This window comes from Callorhinus ursinus, unplaced genomic scaffold (genome assembly GCF_003265705.2).
Source record: "Callorhinus ursinus isolate GAN/ISIS: 27379988/994484 unplaced genomic scaffold, GSC_fseal_2.0 scaffold15, whole genome shotgun sequence".
Classification (NCBI taxonomy): Eukaryota; Metazoa; Chordata; class Mammalia; order Carnivora; family Otariidae; genus Callorhinus; species Callorhinus ursinus.
Window position 1 is genome coordinate 4,658,982 of NW_027397077.1, and position 24,294 is coordinate 4,683,275.

General features: G+C 40.0%; 1 long non-coding RNA gene across 2 annotated transcripts in view; it reads left to right on the plus strand.

Moving 5' to 3' along the window:
- LOC112833806 (uncharacterized) overlaps window positions 1–24,294 on the plus strand; it is a 47,993-nt gene that overhangs the window by 9,360 nt on the left and 14,339 nt on the right. The window contains exons 3-4 of one of the 2 annotated variants that reach the window (XR_003210737.2): window positions 476–547; window positions 10,003–10,127. This is a non-coding gene — a long non-coding RNA (uncharacterized lncRNA). Of the gene's footprint in view, window positions 1–475; window positions 552–10,002; window positions 10,128–24,294 lie in introns of those variants that run through there. The other variant, XR_012380876.1, reaches the window with a different exon arrangement.

Sequence of the window (24,294 nt, forward strand, 5' to 3'; positions counted from 1 at the left end):
AAACATTCGAAAAGATGCTTCAGGGAAATCAGGCATAATGTAGTGTTAGTGGGAATGTTAATTGGTATAATGGCTTTGGAAAACAATTTAGCATTACCTTGTAAAGTTAAATATGGGCATACCCCACAACCAACAATTGCATATATCTTAGATATGCAAACTACAGAAACTTGCATGTGTACACCAAAAAGGCCATGTTCAGAAACGTCCATAGCAGTATTGGCAAATGTCCATACAACACAGTGCATTTATATAATGAATGATTAAACAGCATTGAACATGAACTTTTCAGCTCTACCCATCAAAATAGTTAAATCTCAGGAATATGACCAGGCAAAAAAAGGACATAAAAGAATATATAATTTTGTTTTCATTTATATGAAGTTTTACAAGTCAAAATTAAAGAACAGATTATGCAGGGAATTAAGCATGATAAGGAAAAGTAAAAAAAATTCAGGATTTTTTTTTTCTAAAGGGGGAAAAGGAATCATTGGAGCACCAAGGAGGCTTCAGAGAATCACTAAAGCTCTATTTCTTAAACTAGGTGGTAAGTCCACAGATACTTGTTTTACTGTTATTTTGTCTACCCTCTGCTTGATTAATAAATGTATCTATTTACTGTTTAATAAAAGCTTGTATATATCCTTTGACCAGCAAATTCTATCAGAAATTCTAGTTTATAGAAATAAAAGTACTAGTACAAAGAATAAATGTATAGGGCGCCTGGGTGGCTCAGTCATTAAGCGGCTGCCTTCAGCTCAGGTCATGATCCCAGAGTCCTGGGATCGAGTCCCACATCGGGCTCCCTGCTCAGTGGGAAGCCTGCTCTCCCTCTCCCACTCCCCCTTCTTGTGTTCCTGCTCTCGCTGTCTGTCTCTGTCAAATAAATCAATAAAATCTTTAAAAAAAAATAAATGTACAAAGATATTAATTATATCATTACTTGTGTTGGGGAAATAAAGAGAATGCTCATAAATAAGGGAACGGAGGAATACATTTTACAATATCCATACTAAGAAATATTACACTGTCATTTAAAAGAATGAATTTTCACTATACTAGATAATTCTGGAGGATTTTCCATAAGGTTTTGGGGTTTGTTGAATGGGAAAAGCAAGACACCTAAACTTATATATACATGCATATATTTGTTTGATTTTATGAGTATGGGGAAAGATACGAGTGGATATATGCTGTTTAGTTGAGTTATCTTGATTTAAGAGTGGGGAGAAATGAAGGAAGGAGGAAGTGACAAAAAAAGAAAAAGCTGGGGTGCCTGGGTGGCTCAGTCGGTCAAGGATCTATCTAACATTGGTTCAGGTCATGATCTCAGCGTCCTGGGATTGAGCCCCATGTCAGGATCAGCACTCAGTGGGGAGTCTGCTTCTCACCCTCTACCTCTCCCTCTGCCTCTCCCCCCCCACTCATGCGTGCTCTCTCAAATAAATAAAATCGTTTAAAAAAAAAAAAAAAGAAAAAGGGAAAATAACCACGATACCCCAGTAAATATATTGTGGTCCTGTGTATATATATAAACTACAGGTGTTTGTATGTATCTAGAAATCCATTAAGAAATTGGGAGAAAAAAACAGTTGAATCTGTATTTACTGATACGGGGATGTCAACTGAAAAAAGTAAGTTCCAGAGTAATATGTGTTTGGAGTCTATTTCAGTAAAGCCAAAAGCCATATATATGCATATTTATGTAAGTGCTTGTATAAGTATATCTGAGCTGTGAGAGATGCAGATGATTACACACCAGTCTTAATATTGCTGATGGTTTGAATGCAGGGAGTGAGAGAAAGAAAGCAATCAAAGATAAATCCTAAATTTTTTCCCTCAGCAACTGGGTGATTGGTGGAGACTAATGGAGACTGGGGGACAAAGAGGTCTGGGGATGTGGGATTAATAATTCTGCTTGAGGGGCATCTGGGTGGCTCAGTTGGTTAAGCGTCCAGCTCTTGATTCCAGCTCAGGTCATGACCTCAGGATTGTGAGATGGAGCCCCGCACTGGTGTCTGTGCTCAGCAGGGAGTCTGCTCGAGATTCTCTCTCCCTCTGCCTCTGCCCCGCCCCTCCCCCCCACACAGGCGCACACCCTCTCTCTCCCTCTCTCTCAAAATAAGTAACTCTTTTTAAAAAGTGATTCTGGGGCTCCTGGGTGGCTCAGTCGTTAAGTGTCTGCCTTCGGCTCAGGTCATGATCCCAGGGTCCCGGGAGAAAATACAGCTAGAGAAAAGGGCAGATACAAGGACAGGGCCCAGGATTAAGCATTTGGGAACATTAGTATTTACAGGTCATAAAGAATGATAAGCCAGCAAAGGGACAAAGGTGAAGTTGAAAACAAACAGGAGAGTGTGGTCTCGTGGAAGCCATGAAAAGAAAGCTTTTAGATGAATGGACAGAAATTCAGAAGCAGTATGCTTCCCACTCTCAACTACTTTTTGGATTTATCTTTTTATCAGTTGTCAATTGCTGTATAACAAAACAGTGATTTAAAACAAAAATAGTGGGGTGCCTGGGTGGCTCAGTCAGTTAAGGGGCTGCCTTTGGCTCAGGTCATGATCCCAGGGTCCTGTGTTTGAGCCCTGCGTCAGGCTCCTTGCTCAGTGGGGAGTCTGCTTCTCCCTCTCCCTCTGCCCTTCCCCCACCCCTGCTCATGCTCACTGTCTCTCCTCTCAAATAAATAATATCTTAAAAAAATAAAACAAAAATAGTCATTGATTGTGCTCACAAATTTTCAATCTGGTCAGGACTCAGGGAGGGTTCGTCTCTGTTCCACATGGGATCAGCTGGGACAGCTCTACTGAGAGCTAGCAGATTAGTTTCCAAGGTGGCTCACACATGTTGCTGGCAAGTTGGTAACAGACTGTTGTCTGGTAGCTCAGCCAGGGCTGAGGACTAAGGTCCTTAGTTCTTCCTGTTAGACCTCTTCATGTGGCCTTAGCTTTTTCATTAGTATAGTGGCCGTTTCTAACAGTGAGCCTCCTAAGAAGAGCCAAGTGAAAACTGCCTTGCCTTTTATGACCTAGCCTTAGAAGTCACATAGCATTTACTTCCACTGTACTCTGTTAGTTGAAGCAATCACAAGGCCCACCCAAGTTCAAGGGGAAGGAGCATAACTCCACCTCTTAATGGGGGAGTGGCAAAGTTTTGGAAGAGCACTTTGGAAGGGAAACTGTTGTTACCATTTGGGCAAAATATCTACCCAAACCGGGTCACACATGATAGCTAAAAAGCAAAGCCTAGAGATATCTGCACAGATGGGTACCAAATGTATTGACAGACTATGTTAGAAATATTGCAACCAAGTGTATGAGAATCACATTTAATGCAGTACCTCTAAGAGTTCTGTGCAATATATATTTCCTAATCAAAGAGGGAAAGCCGGGGTATAAGAGGAGGCATAGATTAAGCAGATACTTGTTTAATGTTAAGTGACAATGACCACAACATTATTAATATTAACAATTATTATTTAAATTTAGTATGTCCATATAAAAATCTTTTTTGAAAAATCAGGCTTAGTATTACCAGTTCTTGGTTATTTCATTTAAAAAAATTTTTAATGAAATAAAAAGTAGACAATGGATGATATTCTTGGAAAAATGAAAATTCCCAAACTTGAATCAAGAAAAATCAGAAAGCAAGAATAACCACAGAAGAAATAAAGGGCTGGGGCACTTGGGTGGCTCAGTCGGTTTAGCATCCGAATCTTGATTTCGGCTCCGGTCATGATCTCACGGTTGTGAGATCAAGCCCCACACTGGGCTCCATACTCAGCCAGGAGTATGCTTGAGATTCTCTCTCTCCCTCTTCCTCTCCCTCTGTCCCTCCCCCTGCTCTCACACACACCCACAACACACACAAACACACTCTTTCTCTCTCTCTCTCAAATATATAAATCTTTAAAAAAAAAAAGGATAATCGAATATCTATACCTAAAAGAGATGCAGACTGCTTCATTAAAGAAAAAATTATATGATTACCTCAATAAACGAAAAAATATTAATGAAGTTTAACATTCATTACTGATAAGTACCTTCAGTCAATCAACTAGAAGCAGAAGAAAATTTAATATGAAAATGTTTACTGGAAAAGTATAAAAACATTATAGTTAATGTAGAACATTGAGAACTTTCCCATTAAAACTAGAAACATAGAGCACCTGGATGGCTCAGCTGGTTGAGCGACTGCCTTCAGCTCCAGTCATGATCCTGGAATCCCGGGATCGAGTCCTGTGTCGGACTCCCGGCTCGGTGGGGGGTCTGCTTCTCCCTCTGACCTTCTCCCCTCTCATGCTGTCTCTCACTGTCTCTCTTTCAAATAAATAAAATCTTTAAAAAAAAAAACAAAAAACTAGAAACATAATGGGTGCCTGGGTGGCTCAGTTGGTCAAGCATCCAACTCTTGATTTCGGCTCAGGTCACGATCTCAGGGTTGTGAGATCGAGCCCTGTGTCAGATTCCCCACTCAGCAGGGAGTCTGCTTGAGGTTCTCTCTCTCTCCCTCTCCCTCTGCCCCTCCCCCCCAAATATTTTTTTAAAAACTAGAAACATAAGGGGCTGGATGGCTCAGTCGGTTAAGCATCTACCTTTGGCTCAGGTCATGTTCCCGGGGTCCTGGAATCAGGCCCCGTGTCAGGTGCCCTGCTCAGTGTGGAGTCTGCTTCTCCCTCTCTCTCTGACCCTACCCCCTGCTCGTGCTCTTACTCGCTCTGTCTCTGTCAAATGAATAAATTTAAAAATCTTAAAAAAAAAGACTAGAAACATAAGTATACTAATAGACTCATATAAAGGGCCTAAGATTAATTAAAGCCTATAAATAAAGAAGAAGAGAAAAATACTACACATTTTCTGCAGACAATGTGATCTAGACCACTTAAGAAAATCAACTGGTAGGGTGCCTGGGTGGCTCGGTTGGTTAGCGACTGCCTTCGGCTCAGGTCATGATCCTGGAGTCCCGGGATCGAGTCCTGTGTCGGGCTCCCTGCTCAGTAGGGAGTCTGCTTCTCCCTCTGACCCTCTTCCCTCTCGTGCTCGCTATCTCTCATTCTCTCTCTCTCAAATAAATAAAATAAAAAAAAAAATCAACTGGTAAACTAGTAGTTCTCATAAAAATTTACTATCAATGTGGTTGTATATGAAATTAGTCTAATTTTTAAGGTTTAGGAGTCCCATGATCATTCTCAAGTTAGGTGGTTTACTAGAATGATTCACAAGACTTACTAGCAGGTTTGGGGCACCTGGGTGGCTCAGTCATTAAGCGTCTGCCTTCAGCTCAGGTCATGATCCCAGGGTCCTGTGATCAAGCCCCGCATCCGGCTCCCTGCTCCACCAGAAGCCTGCTTCTCCCACTCCCCCTGTTTGTGTTCCCTCTCTCACTGTGTCTCTCTCTGTCAAATAAATAAATCTATAAAAAAATAAAATAAATTTTAAAAATTTAAAAAAAAAAGACTTACTAGCGGGTTATACTCACAGCCAAGGCTTATTACAGCAAAAGATACAGAGTAAGAGCAACAGAACAAAAGTATATATTGGGTAAAGTCCAGAGAAATCACACATAGGCTTCCAAGTCATTCCCCTCGTGGGACCACACAAGATACAGTCTTTCTAGCAGCAAACTGGAAGGACAGTGTGAAATGTCTGCCAAAAGAAGTTCACTCTGGTCCAAGGGTTTGAAGCTTTTATCAAAGGTTGGGGGCATATAGGCAACTGTTCTGGCTACATGACCATCCGTGGTAACTAAAACTCAGGACCCCAACAGCGAAATGAGGCACATCATCAATTGTCATGCTTGTGCAAAACAATCCTAATAAACTGGTACAGCATCATCCATTGCCCTGGGCATACAGAATGTCATCAGAAACATAAAGAGCATTCTGAAGGCCATATTCTCAGGGGTTGGCCAAGGGTTGACAGGGTTCTAGGCTTCCCAAAGACAGGCAACCATTAACTCTTGTCTTCACAAGAGTATTAACTGTATTAACTCTTTTCTTCATAAAAATTAACAGTATTAGCCAATTTTAAAATGTAAGAAAGAAAAAGAGAATCCCATCCATAATGGCAACAAAAGTTATAAACAATGAGAAATAAGTGCACCCTATATGAAGAAAACTTGAAAAGTAGAGTTTTAAGAAACAGGGAAATATATGTTGTACCTAGAAAGAAAGACAACATTGACTTCTGATTCTGGATAAAGAGGGAATAAACACACATCCTATTCCTTTACAAACAGCAGCTAAAAAAAATAAACAAAAACCTGGACATTATACATAAACCAAAATGACTCTGGAATCTTAGTGGCTTGGGACCTTGGGATCACAAAATGACACAGTGATGAGATACCTGGGTTTTCTCTTTTTGTCTCCTATACCCTAGACTGGGTGCTAGAGTAGCTGGCAACTGAGAAAGGCCAACAGGAATACACAAAAATGCTCCCCAAGCTGCTTCTCTAGCTAATGGCCCAAGAAATGTGCAACCTACCAAGAAAGAAAAAGACAATACTTTCCTACCCTACCAAACATGGAACAAAACTATGGTCTCTCTTTACGCCTGTCAGCAATACCTTGGGAATGGGGAGCCTAGAGTTCCACTCTGTCCCAGCTGTAATGTGGGTGGTATCAGAGAAGACTGAGTGGGAACTTGGGGTTTTTCATCCCTGCTTGGTAGTATTGAGGCCCCTTTATATTATCAATGGAGGCTACATGGGGATTCTGGACTTCTCCCCACCAACTGTATAAAGGTACCCTTCCCTTTACCCTTCAGTATCAGAGGAAGCTGAGTGTGAAGATGGAACTTTCACCAACATCCAGCAATAATGAGGCCTCCCCTATTACAATATTGCAGGACCTAACAAGTCACCCCCACCTTCCCAACCAAGGTGGTGTCAGGCATAGTGGGAGGCAAGATATCCAATTTCCATACAAAGGAACAAGGCACCAAGGTATCACTTCCCTCTGAGATGCCAAGAAGGTCAAATGGGAAGTCCGGAATTTCACCCTCATCTGGCAGAAAGGAGGTGGGTTCCCCATTCCTCTCTAGGATGGTGTCAGAAAGAACCTGCTAAAATAGATTTATATAAGATCCAGAGTCTCATGTCTCTAAATGTCCAGGATACAATTTATTTTTTTAAGGATTTTATTTATTTGAGAGAGAGAGCACGAGAGCAAGCAGGGGGAGGAAGAAGGACAAGCAGACTCTGCATTGAGCATGGAGCCTGATGCAGCGCTTTGATCTCAGGACCCCGAGATCATGACCTGAGCTGAAATCAAGAGTCAGACACTTAACTGACTCAGCCACCCAGGCGCCCCTGTCCAGGATACAGTTAAAAAAAAAAAATCACTCATCATACCAAGAACCAGGAAAATTTCAACTTGAATGACAAAATATAATTTTAAAAATACTGACACCAAAATGAATCAGATGCCTGAATTATCTGACAAGGATTTTAAAACAACCATCATAAAACTGCTTCATCAAACATTTATGAACCCATTTAAAACAAATACATTTGAAAAGTCTCAGCAAAGAGGGGCACCTGGGTGGCTCAGTTAGTTGAGCGCCTCCCTTCGGCTCAAGTCATGATCCCAGGGTCCTGGGATTGAGCCCCAAAACGGGCTCCCTGCTCGGCAGGAAGCCTGCATCTCCTTCTCCCTCTGCTACTCACCCTGCTTGTGCTCTCACTCTCTCTATCTCAAATAAATAAGTAAAAACTTAAAAAAAAAAAAAAAAAAAGGTCTCAGGGGCACCTGGGTAGCTCAGTTGGTAAGCGTCTGCCTTCAGCTCAGGTCATGATCCCAGGGTCCTGGGATCGAGCCCTGCACCAGGCTCCCTGCTCCACGGAGAGCCTGCTTCTCCCTCTCCCACTCCCCCTGCTTGTGTTCCCTCTCTCGCTGTGTCTCTCTCTGTCAAATAAATAAAATCTTAAAAAAAAAAAAAAGTCTCAGCAAAGAAATAGAATATAAAGTAGAACTAAATGGAAATGTTCAATTCAGTGGGTGAGCTCAACATCTGAATGGAGAAGACAGAGGAAAGGAACTTGAAGATAAGACAAAGATACCCAATCTAAACCACAAAGAGAAAAGAAACTGAAAAAAAAAAAAAATGAACTGGTCCTCAGGAACCAGTGGAACTATAACAAAAGATACACATTTGTGAAATCAGAGTCCCAAAAGAAGCGAAAGAGGGTGGGGCAGAAAAAGTATTCAAAGAAATGATGACTGAAATTTTCCAAATTTGTCAAAATACATAAACCTATAGTTTCAAGAAGCTGGACAAATCATAAACAGGTCAGATCCAAAGATATCACCCCAAGGTACATCATACTTAAACTTCTTAAATCTGAGGTGCCTGGGTGGCTCAGTCAGTTAAGCATCTGCCTTTGGCTCAGGTTGTGATCCCAGGGTCCTGGGATTGAGCCCCAAATCAGGTTCCCTGCTCAGCGGGGAGTCTGTTTCTCCCTCTCCCTTTGCCCCTCCCCCCACTCATGCTCACTCACGCTCTCTCTCCCCCAAATAAATAAATAAAATCTTTTTAAAAATAAACTTCTTAAAACTAAAGACAAAAAATCTTGAAAACATTGACAGAGAAATAACACTTATATAGGGGAACTTTTTTTTTTAATGACATCAGATTTCTCATGAGAAACCATGGAGGTCAAAAGAAAGTGTCCTGTTTTCCAAGTACTCAAGGAAAAGAACTGTCAACCCCAAATTCTACATCTAGTGAAATCATCCTTCAAGAATGAAGGGAAGCTACAGAAAACTTAGAAGAACTAAGAATTTGTCACCACTAAACCTACTCTAAAAATTGCTAAAGAATGTTCTTAAAATATAAGGAAGATGATAAAAGATGAAAACAGAATATCAGGAAGAATTAAAGCACAATTGCAATCATGAAAATGTTGGCAAATACCTTCCTTCTCTCAAGTTTTTAAAATTATGTTTGACAGTTGAAGCAAAAAATATAATATTGTCTGATGTGGTTCTCAGTGTATGTGGGAGAAACATTTAAGACAATTATAAATAGGGGAGGGTAAAATGACTTAAAGGGAGGTAAGGTTTTTATACTTCATTTGAACTTAGTAAAATATTAAAACCGGTAAAGTGTGATAAATAATGTATGTATAATGTAATATTTAGAGCAACACCAAAAAAATCTATACAAAGAGACACACCAAAAACACTATAGTTAAATCAAAATGGAATTCTTTTTTTTTTTTTTTAATGCAGGGCTTGAACTCACAACCCTGAGATCAAGACCCGATCTGAGATCAAGAGTCGAATGCTTTTTAAAAAAAATTTTTTAAGATTGTATTTATTTATTTGTCAGAGTGACAGAGCACAAGTAGGCAGAGTGGCAGGCAGAGGCAGAGGGAGAAGCAGGCTCCCCGCTGAGCAAGGAGCCTAATGCCGGACATGATCCCAGGACCCTGGGATCATGACCTGAGCTGAAGACACCTTAACCAACTGAGCCACCCAGGTGCCCCACCAAAATGGAATTCTTAAAAAAAATCAACTAACTCACAGAAAGGCAAGAAAAAGAAAAAGAGAAATGGAAAAGAGAAGGAATAAACAAAAAAGAAAATGGCAGATTTAAGCTCCAGCATTTCAGTGATTACATTAAATATAAATTCTCTAAATATAGTAATTAAAAGACAGAGATTAGGAGAGTAAATTAATAATAATAAGAAAAAGATCAGTAACCCCGTTTTTAAAAATATGCAAAGAAGTTGTATGGTGACAGATGGTACCTACATTTGTGGTGAGCATGACATAACATATAGAGTTGTCAAATTGCTGTGTTGCATACTTGAAACTAATGTAACATTGTGTGTCACCTATACATCAATAAAAAAATTGCTAAGAGAATAAGAAAATTTATATGCAGAATTTAAAAGCACAGGAAGAACCATGGTTTTAACTTTGTAACTGTAATGTATCAAATATTAATTTTAGAAACTAAATAAACTTTTTTTAAAGATTTTTTTTTTATTTTTAAGTAATCACCACACCCAACATGGAACTTGAGCTCACAATGACAAGATCCAGAGTGGTATGATCCAGATATGATATGCTGACTGAGGCAGCCAGGCGCCCCTAGAAACTAAATAAACTTCGAGTAATCTCTTCTGTGCAAAAATTAATTAATTAATTAATTATTAAAAATAAAATGGGCAAAGGATCTGAGTAGACATTTCCCCAAAGAAGATATACAAATTCCTAATAGGCATATGAAGAAAATGCCCAACATCATTAGTCATTAGGGAAACGCAATAATGAAATACTGATTTACATCCACCAGGATGGCTAGAATTAAAAAGGCAGACTACAATAAGTGTTGACAAGGATGTGGAGAAATTGGAACTCATACATTGCCAGTAGGAATATAAAATTGTGAAGCCCTTGGAAAATAGTCTGGGCAGTTCCTCAAAATATTAAACATAGAGTTAATATATTACCCAGCAAATAAAACATGCATCTACACAAAACTTGCACATGAATATTCATAGAAACATTACTTATAATAACTAAAGGTAGAAACATCTCAAATAAGTACATTAATTGATGAATGGATAAACAAAATATGTGATATCCATACAATGGGAATAATATTTGGAAGTAAAAAAGGAATGAAGTCTGATAATATGCCACAACATAGATGAGCCTATGAGGGAATCCCACTGCAAAAGACTACATATTATATGATCATATTCATGTGAAATGTGCAAATAGGCAAATTGATAGAGACAGAACATAGAGTAGTGGTTGCCTATGGCTGACAGAGGTGGAGTGAAGAAATGGGGAGTGACTGGTAATAGACATGAGGCTTTTGGGGGGTGACAAATAAATGTTCTCAGATTGCGATGGTCTGTGGATATACTAAAGTCCATTGAATTACATTCTTTAAATGGGTGATTTTTGTGTGTGAATTATATTGTAATAAATCTTTTTATAGAAGAAGCCACAGGAAAAAAAGTCAATTGTATTTTTATATACTAGCAATGAATAATTGGATATTGAAATTTAAAAAAACAGTATCAATAATAGGAAGTACTTAGGGATAAACTTACAAAGGATATGAAAGATCTGTATACTGAAAACTATAAAATACTGCTGAGAAAAATTAAAACCTTATAAATGGAAAGATAGACCTCCTTTATGGTTAAAAGACTCAATATTGGGCGCCTGGGTGGCTCAGTTGGTTAAGCGACTGCCTTCGGCCCAGGTCATGATCCTGGAGTCTGGGGATCGAGTCCCGCATTGGGCTCCCTGCTCAGCGAGGAGCCTGCTTCTCCCTCTAATCCTCCCCCTCTCATGTACTCTCTCTCTCTCTCTCATTCTCACTCTCTCAAAAAATAAATAAATAAATCTTTAAAAAAAAAAAGACTCAATATTGTTAAGATGTCAATTCTCCCCAAACTTATCTATAGATTCAGTGCAATACCAATCAAAATCCCAGCAAGCTTTTTTGAAAACATTGACTTACTGATTCTAAAATTCACATGGAAATTCAAAGAAACAGAACAGCCAAAATAACTCAGAAAAAGAAAAAAAACAATGTTGGAAGGTGAATACTATGTAATCACAATAGTTATTATAAAGCTACAGTCATCAAAACAGTTTGGTTTTAACATAAAGCTAGGAACATATGTATCAAAGGAATAGAAGAGAGTCCCAAAACAAACCTACACATGTATGGACAACTATTTTTAATGAAGGCATAAAGGCAATTTAGTGGAGAGAGAATACACTTTTTAACAAGTGGTACTTGAACAACTGGACTTCCATATGCAAAAAAATAAACAAGCTTGGATCCATATCTCACACCACATACAGCAATTAACTCTAAGTGAATCATAGACCTAAATGTGAAACCTTAATTATAAAACTTTTAAAAGAAAATGGAAGAAACCCTTGTGACCTTCACTTAGGCAATAAAAGCACAACCCAGGGATGCCTGGGTGGCTCAGTTGGTTAAGCGTCTGCCTTCAGCTCAGGTCATGATCTCAGGGTACTGGGATCAAGCGCCACATCAGGCTCCCTGCTCAGCAGGGAGTCTGCTTCTCCCTCTCCCTCTGCTCCTCCCCCTCCCCTGCTCATGCTCTCTCTTTCTCTCTCTCTCTCAAATAAATAAATCTTTATTTTTTTTTAAGATTTTATTTATTTACTTGACAGACAGACAGTGAGAGAGGGAACATAGGCCATTAGAACTTTTCCAAAAAAGTGTTCTCTCACAGCAGTCTATTGAATGCTTTCTATCTGCCAACTCCTGTGGGTAGAAATAGAGGATATGGAGATAAATGAGGTCATCTCTGCCTTTGGGAAGCTCTCAAGCTAACCAGGAAGCACTTCTAAACAGTTAACATTTCCAGGCAGTGAACGTTAGCCCCAGCGAGTTTGTTAATAACTTTAGACCATACTTGAAGCCAAGAGGGTTGGTCTCTCATTTCCTACAGAGAACCAAAGCAGTAGTCAGCTTTATGTGCTAAGTTAGGAGCATCTGAATGTCTTAACATGGACTTTCAACAATGCGGCAGCAGGTAGCCCAGGCAGGGGCTGAGATGCAGTATTGACTAAACTCATTCTTAAGCACATGCACATGTGAGAATGTCTGGCTTACCTGGCATGTCTGGCCCCCAAAGTACATAGTTCGTACTATGGTGTAATATTACAGCCATCAGGAAAGAGCCTCCCACTCGGTTGGAATACATTTTTCACAGCTTTTTCATTTAATTTTTTACAAATCCATGAAGAATGAGGACTCCAATGGCAATCTAGAGTTGAGCTCCTTGTTGCAGTGAGGGCTGATTTTTTTTTCCTCAGAGGACACTTAACAACTCTTGGTCAGTGGGTCATCACAGCTGAATCATGGCAAAGGATTTCAAAACTGAAAACAGCAGGACACCTCGGTGGCTCAGTCAGTTAAGCAACTGCCTTCGGCTCAGGTCATGATCCCAGGGTCCTGGGATAGAGTCCCGAATGGGGCTGCCTGCTCAGTGGGGAGCCTGCTTCTCCCTCTGCCTGCCACTCCCCCTGCTTGTGCTCTCTCTCTGTCAAATAAATAAATAAAAATCTTTTTTAAAAAATGTTAAAAAAAATTGAAAACATGACATACAAATATAAGGGAGCTATTAAGATGTTAAAGCTGGTTCAAAGAGCATGTTGAGAAAATGGGTATTCACAGACATTTATAAAGGAATATTGGAAGAAAAAAAGGAACGTTAGTATTAAAATGTTGGGTAAGATGTAAAACTGATTCGTGTCGAGCAGAGCAATCAAACTGTAACCTTTGGGGTTATCTTTTCCACTGGATAATATTTAGCATATAACTTTAGAGTAATTGATAGTAAATAACAAAGGCACATTCCTTTAAGATAGGTAATTGAATAACTCTTGGATGAAACCATCATCCCCCTTAATTCCCTAATGACGTTGAAAGTACATGTCAACTATCTTTTTGCCTTTTTCCCAAGTAATTTTTCTTAACATCTTCATATATCTTCAGCCAAGGATCTGAGCCCTCTCTCAGCCACTCATCCATCCCAGCATGCCTTTATAAGTCCATCTTCCCTCTACACCTTTCCCATAGTCACCTATGTCAGAACTACCTCCCACCCTCCTATCAACCCTGTGGTTCATTGTCAGAGGTCAAGGTACCACTCCTCCCTGCTCCCCCTCAGAATCAGTGTGGTAATGAATTGAATCCCCCTTGACACTATTCCAAATTACTTCGTACCAATCTTTCTTGGCTGGTATAAAATAAAGAAAAAAGGTTTCATGGGATTTCACTATTTTATTTGCTTGGAACCTCTCTAGAGACAGCCTGATGAAAAACTAAGTCTTCAACTATTAGGTATTTGGTCCTATTAAATTGGATTTGACAGCTTGGGCACACCTGCACAAAAGCTTTCAAATGAAATGTGCGTTTTGTTGCATGAGCCTAATTTAGAACTGACCCAAGGGGATATTTTGTACGATTGGTGGGAAATTTATGATATCATGTTGAAACTTAGCTTGACTAAATTTAGCTTTAACAATTTTGATTAAAAAAAATCACAAAACCTTGTTAACTAGACCAACAAAAAGAAGGATATAGACTGTTAACTCTGGCAGTTGATAATGGGACAGTCACATATCTACATGCAAAAGAATGAATCTGGTCTACCTCCTCACAAAATCAACTCAAAAGAACAAAAACTATAAAACTCTTAGAAGACAGCATAGGGGTAAATCTTCATAACTATGGATGTGGCAATGGTTTCTTAGATATGATAACAAAAGCACAAGTAACAAAAGAAAAAGCAGGTGAATTGGACTTCATCAAATTCAAAAACTTTTGTACTTTAAAGGACACCATGAAGAAAGGGAGCCCACATATGGGAGAAAATATTTGCAAATTATGTATCTGACAAGGAACGTGTATCAGACTGTATAAAGAACCCTTAATAATTAAAAATTAAATTAGCCATTAAAAATGGAAAAGGATGAGATAGATATTTCTCCAAATACATACAAATGGCAATAAGCACATGAAAAGATGCTCAACATCATTAGTCATTGAGATGTAAATCAAAACCACAATGAGATAGCACTTCACACCCACTGGGATGGCTCTAATAAAAAAGACAGATAATAACAAGTGTTGTTGAACATGTGGAGAAATTGGAACCTTTCAACACTGCTGGGGGAAGATAAAATGGTACAGCCACTTTGAAAAAGTCTACTCAAAAGGTTAAACACAGAGCTACAATATGACCCAGCAATTCCACTCCCAGGTATACACCTAAGAGAAATGAAAACGTATGTCTACACAAAAACTTGTACTTGGTTCATAACAGGACTATTCATAATAGCCCCAAAATGTAAATAACCCAGATATCCATCAGCTGATGAGTGGATTAAACAATTGTGGTATGTCCATACAATGGACTATAATTCAGCTATAAAAAGGAATGGAATGCTGACACATGCTACAACATAGATTAACCTTGACATAATGCTAAGTGAAAGAAGCCACTCATATATTGTGTGATCCCATTTATTTGAAATGTCCCAAACAGGCAAATCTGTAGACAGAATATAGATTGGTGGTTGTCTATGGCTGGGAAGGTGGCATGAGGAAATGAAGAGTGACTGCTAATAGGTACAAGGTTTTTTTAAGGGGTGACAAAATGTTCTAAAATTAGATTGTGGGGATGATTGCATAACACTGAATATACTAAAAATGGAGTTGATAGTTGTGACAGAGAGTTACAATCCACAAAGCCTAACATACTTACTGTCTAGCCCTTTACAGAAAAGTTTGCGAATCACTCCCTTATACTAAGTTTTAGATTGGGAAGTGTGTGTCCTCCAACTTTGTTCTTTTTGCAGATTGTTTTGGCTATCCTGGCTTCTTTGCATTTCCATATAAATTTTAGGATCGGCTTGTCAATTTTTGAAGAAAAACAAAAACAAAATCCTACTGGATTTTGATAGTAATTGTGTTAAATTTGCAGGTCATATTAGGAGGTCATTTTTAAAAATTAATCTCAAATTGTCTCAGATTTAACTAGTGAAAGCCTCTTTGACTGTCTTCTATGTCCCTTTGATAAAAACCATATCATTCTTTCAGCACTTCCTTGTCTGGCATAAATTATTCCAAGCTCATCTCATAACTTTTCTTGTCACAGCCAAGGAATTCTGGTTCTTTTCATGGTGAATGGTATTTAGAAGCCAAGATCTTGGTACTTGGTATTAGATCTGGTACACTGCCTTTGAAGGTGTTACTGCTCCAAGGCCCTCTCTGTGCCCAGAGCTAGAGGATATTTGCATGTGAATACATACATATGTACATACTATATTAGTCTATATTATGTATATGTATATATGGTAGGATTGGATTTTCCATCACCTCCATGACTAGCAGAGCCGGCCTGTCTTCTTTCCTCATGTACTAACTGGGAACCCAAAAGGTCAAGGAACACTCCCAAGATCACACTATTAGTGATGGACACAGGCTTGGCTGAACACAGACCTCTCTACCCTCTGATGGGTTTGCTTGTTTCCTGTGATTCTACAGCTAACGCGGGCCTGACTCCCAGTAGGAAGCCATCTTAGCTTGGCTTCCCTTGACAGACTCTGAGCTCCAGAGCATTTGTTCAGCAAACTTGTACAGCCAGTTTGCTAGAGAACATACTCAGTAGACAAAACTTTAAGAATATAAGGGAGGCTGAACTGGGCAAAGGGAGAAGCTGACTCCCAGTGAGGTTGCAGATGGGGCCTCAGATAATCCTACAAGCAGATCTGGAGCTGGGGAAGTCCCTCAGAGTTGACTCAAATTGTGAGCTGAGGAGCAGGCTTTTAAATTCTCCACATCTACCAGCCGTTGGCCATCAGCCTGGAAGGGGGAATAGCCAGCACAAGGCCGTTCCCTATAGCTGAGGCCAGTTTCTGGTGAGGAGTGTAGCTAGGAACTGTCAGCTAATATCATGTCCAGCAGTGGAGGGGTGGGTGCATCAGCTCTGAAGAGGGAATGGAATAGAGCCCCCCAGAATCCACTAGAGAGAAAGAGGTCCAGCCTGCAGGCAGTGGGTCAGACAAGCGTCCAGCATTACGCAGCAGGTAGAGCTCAAAGAGCAGAATTGGAACAGGCCAGAGCAGCTGACATTCTGGCTCTGGAGACAGACTGGGCACAAAGAGGCCACGCGGTGCAAGGAGGCTCTAAGCTAGAACTTTCACCTCTGGCCTGTGTATTCAGGGGCTGGATGGTCTAAGTAAAAAAAAAAAAAAAAAAAAAATCACAGGGTCTCTGAGTTGCTTCCTAGTCCATCAACTTCAAGTGGCAGTTGTGATTTAGTGTTCAGTGTTGCCTTCCTCGTTTCATAATTGAACAGAAGACAATTGATACATTGACCTCATAAAAAAGCATAAGAATCATCAGAAAAATTCTAATTCTTACAATGGAATCTTAGTCTGAGACTGGTTATGACCTTTGGATACTCCTACCAGCCACGTAATGATAGCCTAAAATTGTCCTGATGCTGCCCTGTGGTAGGCTCAGCCCCCAGGGAAAGCCTAGGAGGAGGTACTTTTCTGCTCCACTCCGGAGACTTTGGTGTTTGGGCCTGTGGGATTTGTGCCTGCTCTCCGCCTCTTACTGTTAGCCGCTGCCTGCAAAGCCCAGTCACCACCAGGCTTCCAGCATGACTACTGGGTGCTGCTCAGGCTTTCTAAATAGCCGCTCTAGAGAACCCAGGACCAGCTGCCCACTGTGGGATTTCTCACCCAAACCCAGAACTCTTGGGTCCTTAATGCACGTTGTCCTCTCAAGTTCAACCCTGAGAAAAGTGTAGAAGTAGAGTCTCACCTTGGACTTCTTTTCTTCTTTTCCCTCTCTTCCAAAAACTCATAAGAAAGTAAAAGTCACCCATTACCCCACCATACAGAAATACCTACTGATGATATTCGCATAATATTTTTATTTGTATGTGCATGTGTATTTGAAATGAAACACATTATATGTTTTATAATATTTTCATTCAATAGCATATTTGTTTACCTTATTTTTATTTTTTTAAAGATTTTATTTATTTGACAGAGACACAGCAAGAGAGGGAACACAAGCAAGGGGAGTGGAAGAGGGAGAAGCAGGCCTCCCGCCAAACAGGGAGCCTGATATGGGGCTCAACCCAGGACCCTGGGATCATGACCTGAGCCAAAGGCAGATGCCCAACGACTGAGCCAAAGGCATCCCTGTTTACCTTATTTTTAATGTGTACTCTTCCAGAGTATAAACGTACAACTCATTTGATCAATCCCCTCTTCATTTTGGGTGCTAACAGTTGTTCACTCTTAACCAATGGTACATATCTTTGCAGATAAATCTCTGTTCATCGCCATGATATTTTCCTTAGTAAATTCCTAGAATTAGAATTTCTATGTCAAGGGATAAACAAAAGTGATGCATGTTCATCATAAAAATCTAGACAACACCGTAGTTTATATTGCTAACAGGTGTATATTCTTCCAGGCCTTTTTCTCTGCATGTTCATTCACATTTGTGCACATATGGACACACTTTTATAAAAGGTAAAATGGTTTCATACTATGCCTTTTATTCCACAGCTTGCTCTTTAAAAAAAAAAAAAAAAAACTACAACACATCATGAACATCCTCTTAGTCGGCAACTGTAATTTTACCTCATTTTATGTAAGTTGCAAAGTATTCCAGAACAAAAGTGTGCTATTTTTCATGAACCTTTCCATTATGGACAGACACTTAGTTGCCTATAGCTTCTCTCTCCTGGAAATCATGTGGCAGCAAATATTCTTGTCTGTATAAATTTGCACAGTTGTATGAGTAACCTGGTAGGATAAATTTCTAGAAGTGAATTGCTGGGTCAAAGGGTGTTAGGAATGTACTGAAATTCAGCCTCAGCCTTGGCATCCTACCAAAATCTGATATTTGAGTTTGGCTTTACCCTAATAGCAAAATGTCTACCTCATAATCACTGCTGACTTCCCTGACCTTGTTGCCAGTGAACACATGGTAGCCCTGGACATCAGCAAGTCCATCTAGTCAGCCAAGCTCCTCCTTCACGTGATAACTGTGCTAGGTAGAATAATGCCCCTCTCTCCAAAGATGTCTGTATCCTAAATCCTAATCCGTGGAACCTATGTAGATGTTAGATTACATGGCAAAGGTGAATTAAGGTTGCAGATAGAACCAAGTTTGCTGGGCGCCTGGGTGGCTCAGATGGTTAAGCGTCTGCCTTCGGCTCAGGTCATGACCCCAGGGTCCTGGGATCGAGTCCCGCATCGGGCTCCCTGCTCCTTGGGAGCCTGCTTCTCCCTCTGCTTCTCTCTCTCTCTATCCCTCTGTCTCTCATGAATGAATAAATAAAATCTTTAAAAAAAAAAAAAAAGAACCAAGTTTGCTAATTGGCTGGTTTTATTTATTTTTTAAAGATTTTATTTATTTAGGGCGCCTGGGTGGCTCAGTTGGTTAAGCGACTGCCTTCGGCTCAGGTCATGATCCTGGAGTCCCGGGATCGAGTCCCACGTCGGGGTCCTTGCTCAGCAGGGAGTCTGCTTCTCTCTGACCCTCTTCCCTCTCGTGCTCTCTATCTCTCATTCTCTCTCTCTCTCTCAAATAAATAAATAAAATCTTTAAAAAAAAAGATTTTATTTATTTATTTGACAGCGAGACAGAGAGGGAACACAAGCAGGGGTAGAGGGAGAGGGAGAAGCAGGCTTCCAGCAGAGCCACCTAGGCACCCCTTGGCTGGTTTATTTTTATTTTATTTTTTTTTAAAGATTTTACTTATTTATTTGACAGAGAGAGACACAGCGAGAGAGGGAACACAAGCAGGGGGAGTGGGAGAGGGAGAAGCAGGCTTCCGGCAGAGCAGGGAGCCTGATGCGGGGCTCAATCCCAGGACCCTGGGATCATGACCTGAGCTGAAGGCAGACGCTTAATCCACTGAGCCACCGAGGCGCCCCCCTCGGCTGGTTTTAAATAAATTATCCTAGATTATCCAGATGGGGACAATGTAATAACAAGTCCTTAAAAGTGGAAGATGAAAAGGATAGTTAGAGGGAGACATGACAATGGAAGAATTTTCAGAGAGATGGCTTTGGAGATGGAAGGAAGGGGGGCTGTGAAATGAATGAGGTGTAAACTTCCTTTAGAATGGAGTCGGGAGGCCAGCAGGGGGAGCTTTCATGCGGAGTCACTCGTTGTCAATTGCAGACCCAACAGGAAGAGATGCACCTTGCAAGTACCTACTACTAGAGCTAGAGCTACTGCTTAACTACCCCAGCAGGGAAGAAGGGCTTTCCTCCTCTCTTGGCAACAGCCCAGCCAATGAGAGAGTGGCACAGTCCAGCCAATGAGAGAATGTCACAGCCCAACCAACAAGAAGCCACTTTACTTTGGACTCCTACTTTAGTCCAGTGGACTTTCTGTTTCTAACAGCTTTCCCAGCTTCCCTCTTTCCTCAATGGATAAAAGAGGGTTCCCCTCCTTTGTTCTGCAGGAGGTGCCTAGGGTTTTGCCGACAGCCTCCCTGAGCCAGATTGAAATTTTCTGCTCTTCTTAAATTCATTTTTGCCAGTAAAATAACTGGCAGTTTCATTTTTAAGGTTAACAGGGCCATAAGCCAAGGAATGTAGGCACCCTGTAGAATCTGGAAAAGGCAAGGAAACGGATTCTTCCCTGTCATCTTCATCATGAAATAGCGGCCATTAGGTGCTAAGTACAAGGAGACTTGTCACTATTTTTTTAATAACAGTACCAGCATAGGACTTACTAGCAACCAGTGGTTGCTTACAACAAAAGTAGTTTGCAGGAGCCTGATAAAGAGAACTAAAACCAACTTAATTTCCTGTCTCTGGGTTAAAAAATACCAGGCATACTTTCCTGTCCTTATATTAAATAATATTGGGAACAAGCAAAATAGCTATTTGCTCCAACAAATAGTTGATCCCAGAAAACTATGAACTAACAAAATGAGATTACTTACTGAAACTAGCATTTTACTCATCAACACTTGCTTAAAGATTGTTGCCCTACCGGGTGTTGTATAGAAGTGCTGAATCACTAAATTCTACACCTAAAACTAATATATTACACTGTATGTTAATTAACTGGAATTTAAATTAAAAAAAAAAGATTGTTGCCTCGCTGTGCCTACCAATCCAAAATTGTTATAAACTCTGCCTAATCTCAGTTTCTTGCCTTGCAAGACCCTCCTTAAAATCACCCACTTTAGGCCCTAACACCCTATAAATATCCTCCTCTGAATTTCCCCTTCTGAGAAATTATTACGACTTTCTCAAGTTGGCATTCTTAATGCAATAAGTTTAATAAATTTAGCTCTACTTGATAAATAGCTTTTCAGGCAGTCTTTTGGAGAGTCTACACTCAATAGAAATAACCTTGAGAGTGCTAGTATGTCTCCTCTGAAACCTGCTGTAGAGATTCTCCAAATGCCCACTCCAGGGAAGATGCTAAAATTGGTGTGTGTGCAATGGAAGCTGACTACCACATGGATACTCAAGGACAATTTTCTTCCCTTAAAAACGACTTACACTGCTCCACAGCCACAGTTCGAGGTCCAAGGTCAAAGGATGGTATAATAGGCAACTATTAGAAATAAAAAAAACGTAAGCGGAAGTAGCAATGTTGCACCTAATATTCAGTACGGGACTTCTCCAAGTAACGCAGAACTCTGAAGTTTCTGTGTTTGCTTCAAGGACATTGTATCCTCACCCTAACCTCAAGTGCAGGAATTATAGAGGAGATAAATCTTTACCCAAATACTATTGCAGAGGAAGGAAACTTTAGAAACTTGGTGACATCACTGTCAGCTGAACCCTTTCCTGCAGAACCGTTGGAAATAAATCTGGCTCCTCCACTCACCTTTGCTGAAAGCTGTGAAAAAAACACAAAATTCGGGGGCGTCTGGGTGGCTCAGTCGTTAAGTATCTGTCTTCGGCTCTGGTCATGGTCCCAGGGTCCTGGGATGAGTCCTATATCGGGCTCCCTGCTCAGAGGGAAGCCTGCTTCTCCCTCTCCCACTGCCCCTGTTTGTGTTCCCTCTCATGCTCTCTCGCGCTCTCTCTCTCTCTGTCAATTAAATAAACAAAATCTTAAAAAAAAAATTCGGCTGAGTAAATTTGAGTATTTCATTGGCTTTATTCATTGATTCATGAATCAGGCAGCAGTGCATTCAGCTAGTAGAAAGGAACTCCAAGGAGCTATGCAAAATGGAAGGCTTTTGTTGACAGAGGGGCTGGAAAGGAAGTTTATAACAAAGAGTGGATTGTCTCAGACGAGGTTTCTTTGGGGGGGTTGGTCCTCTCATGCAGATGGCCTCACTGGTGCTGACCAGGTAATCCCAGATGGACTGGTTAAAGGTCACATTCTGGGAGTGGCTGAAACTGCAATTCAGTCTTGGTTTGCTGTTGGGGGGGCAAGTGACTCCGTCTGTGTCTGTTGTTCCTTTTTGAACAAAGTCACTGTCTTTTTAGAATCTCGGAAGTACACATAGCAGTTGAGCAGCCAAAGGTGCTTGGAAATTATGGTGCCTGTAAGTATGAAAATGTTAAATTTTTAAAACTTGGCTACTAAAATAAAATAGTTATAATTATTATATAATTAAAATAATTATACAATTAAATTATATAATATATAATTTCATGTTATGTATTATATCTTATATAATATGCATTATAATATACAATTATATATTATATAACATGTAATTATAATAATAAATTATATAATTATTTTAAAATAAAATAACATTTGCATTCGAGAAAAATGTGTTTGTGGTATAACTCTGGTAGACGCAATTAAGTTTTAGGGTATTGCCAAATTTTTATACAAAATGTAGATACTAATGTAAACATGCTGTATGTACCAATATGTATATTTTAAGGCTCTGGAGATACACTGCCTAATAGTCCTCCAGAAAACATGAGCCAATTGATTCTCTCTCCAACACTGAAGAAGAATGCCCATTTATCTGTTGTTAGAGGAGAATTTTTCAAAGAAGTTATAATCATGATTATCATACAGATATAAAATGAACATGTGCCAAAGATTTTTTTAATTCATTAATTAACGAGGACACCACTAACATGTTACAGCTAGTTCAAGGAGAATATAATCCATCCTCCTATCCAGCCATCTGTCCATACTTCCATCTATCCACCCATCCATTCACCTACCCATCCACTCATCTACTCCAGTGGTTCTTAACCCAGGTGATTCTGTCCCCAGAGAACATTTGGAAATGTCTGGAGACATTTTTGGCTGTATAACTGGGGGATGCTTCTGGCATCTTGTGAGTAAAGGCCAGAGATGCTGCTAAACATCCTACAACACACAGGATCACTCCCAAAAAATAATTATCTGGCCTAAAATGTCAATAGTGCCAAGGTTGAAAATCCCTTCTCCATCCCCACCCAACCACCCACCCATTCATACACCCTTCCATTCAACCACACCCATCTATTTAAATGTTTATGGAGCACCTGCAACAATGTCTCTCAATCTTTTTTTTTTTTTAAGATTTTATTTATTTATTTGACAGAGAGAGACACAGCGAGAGAGGGAACACAAGCAGGGGGAGTGGGAGAGGGAGAAGCAGGCTTCCCGCCGAGCAGGGAGCCCGATGTGGGGCTCAATCCCAGGACCTCAGTTTCATGACCTGAGTTGAAGACAGACGCTTAACGACTGAGCCACCCAGGTGCCCCAATGTCTCTCAATCTTGACTGCAAATCAGAATCACCTGTTCAGCATATGAAACATACAAGTGCCAAGGTATTACCTTTGAGTACTCGGCTTTTTGTAATCAGAATCTATGGAAGTTTGTGAATTGAAAGTTAATCAGCAGAGAAGTTTCTGTGCTTGTTTCTAAGACAATATATGATATTAAATAATAGCTAATTAAGATTAATCAACAATTCATCACCATATTAGGTAAATAAGAGCATACCAAAAGTGAAAAATAAATGTCCATGTCTCTTATCAGGGCGGTCTCAACTCAGTCTACACATTAGAGTCACTGGGAAGCTTTTAAAGAATACTGATGCCCAGATCCCAGAGGCTCTGATGTAATCGGTCTAGGATGTGGCCTAGGCCTCAGGATTTTATAAAAGCACCCTAGGTGATTATAATATGCAGCCAGGGATAAGAACAGCTGTGTCAGAACTCAAAAAAATGCACTTCTCTTTTTCTTTATTGGCTAATTTTTTTTTTTGCATGTACATAGCATGTTTTTTTTTTCTTTTTCAGTTTAGAGTCCAATCTTAAAATAATGTTTGAGGTAATAATCTGCATTTTTTTTGCCCTTGGATTCTTGGTTTGCTTTATTTATTGTGTGTGTGTGGGATTGACCTAGAATCCCAGGCCCCCAGGATCGCAGGATTGCCAACCATCAAGGGAAGAGCTCGTAATCCATCTTCTGCCTCTGGAGCTTTTCAAGAAAGTGGCATTGGCAGAAGACCACGAGGCTTGTTACAGGAGCTAATTATACATCTTGACTAATATTAGAATATTCAAACAGATGGTAACAGAATTTAGATGAAAAGACTTAAAGGAATGGAAACACCTAAATACCATTAGATGTTCCTCTCACTAATATCCAGTCAGCCATCCGTGCTTCATGAGATCCTGGTTTCTTGTCCGGTTTGAATAAACTCACATTTCACGTCCAAAATCTTTCTTAGATTTGGACACCACCACCACCACCACCACACCACATTTTTCTATAGCTCTGGGACTTTTTAATGCTCTTACT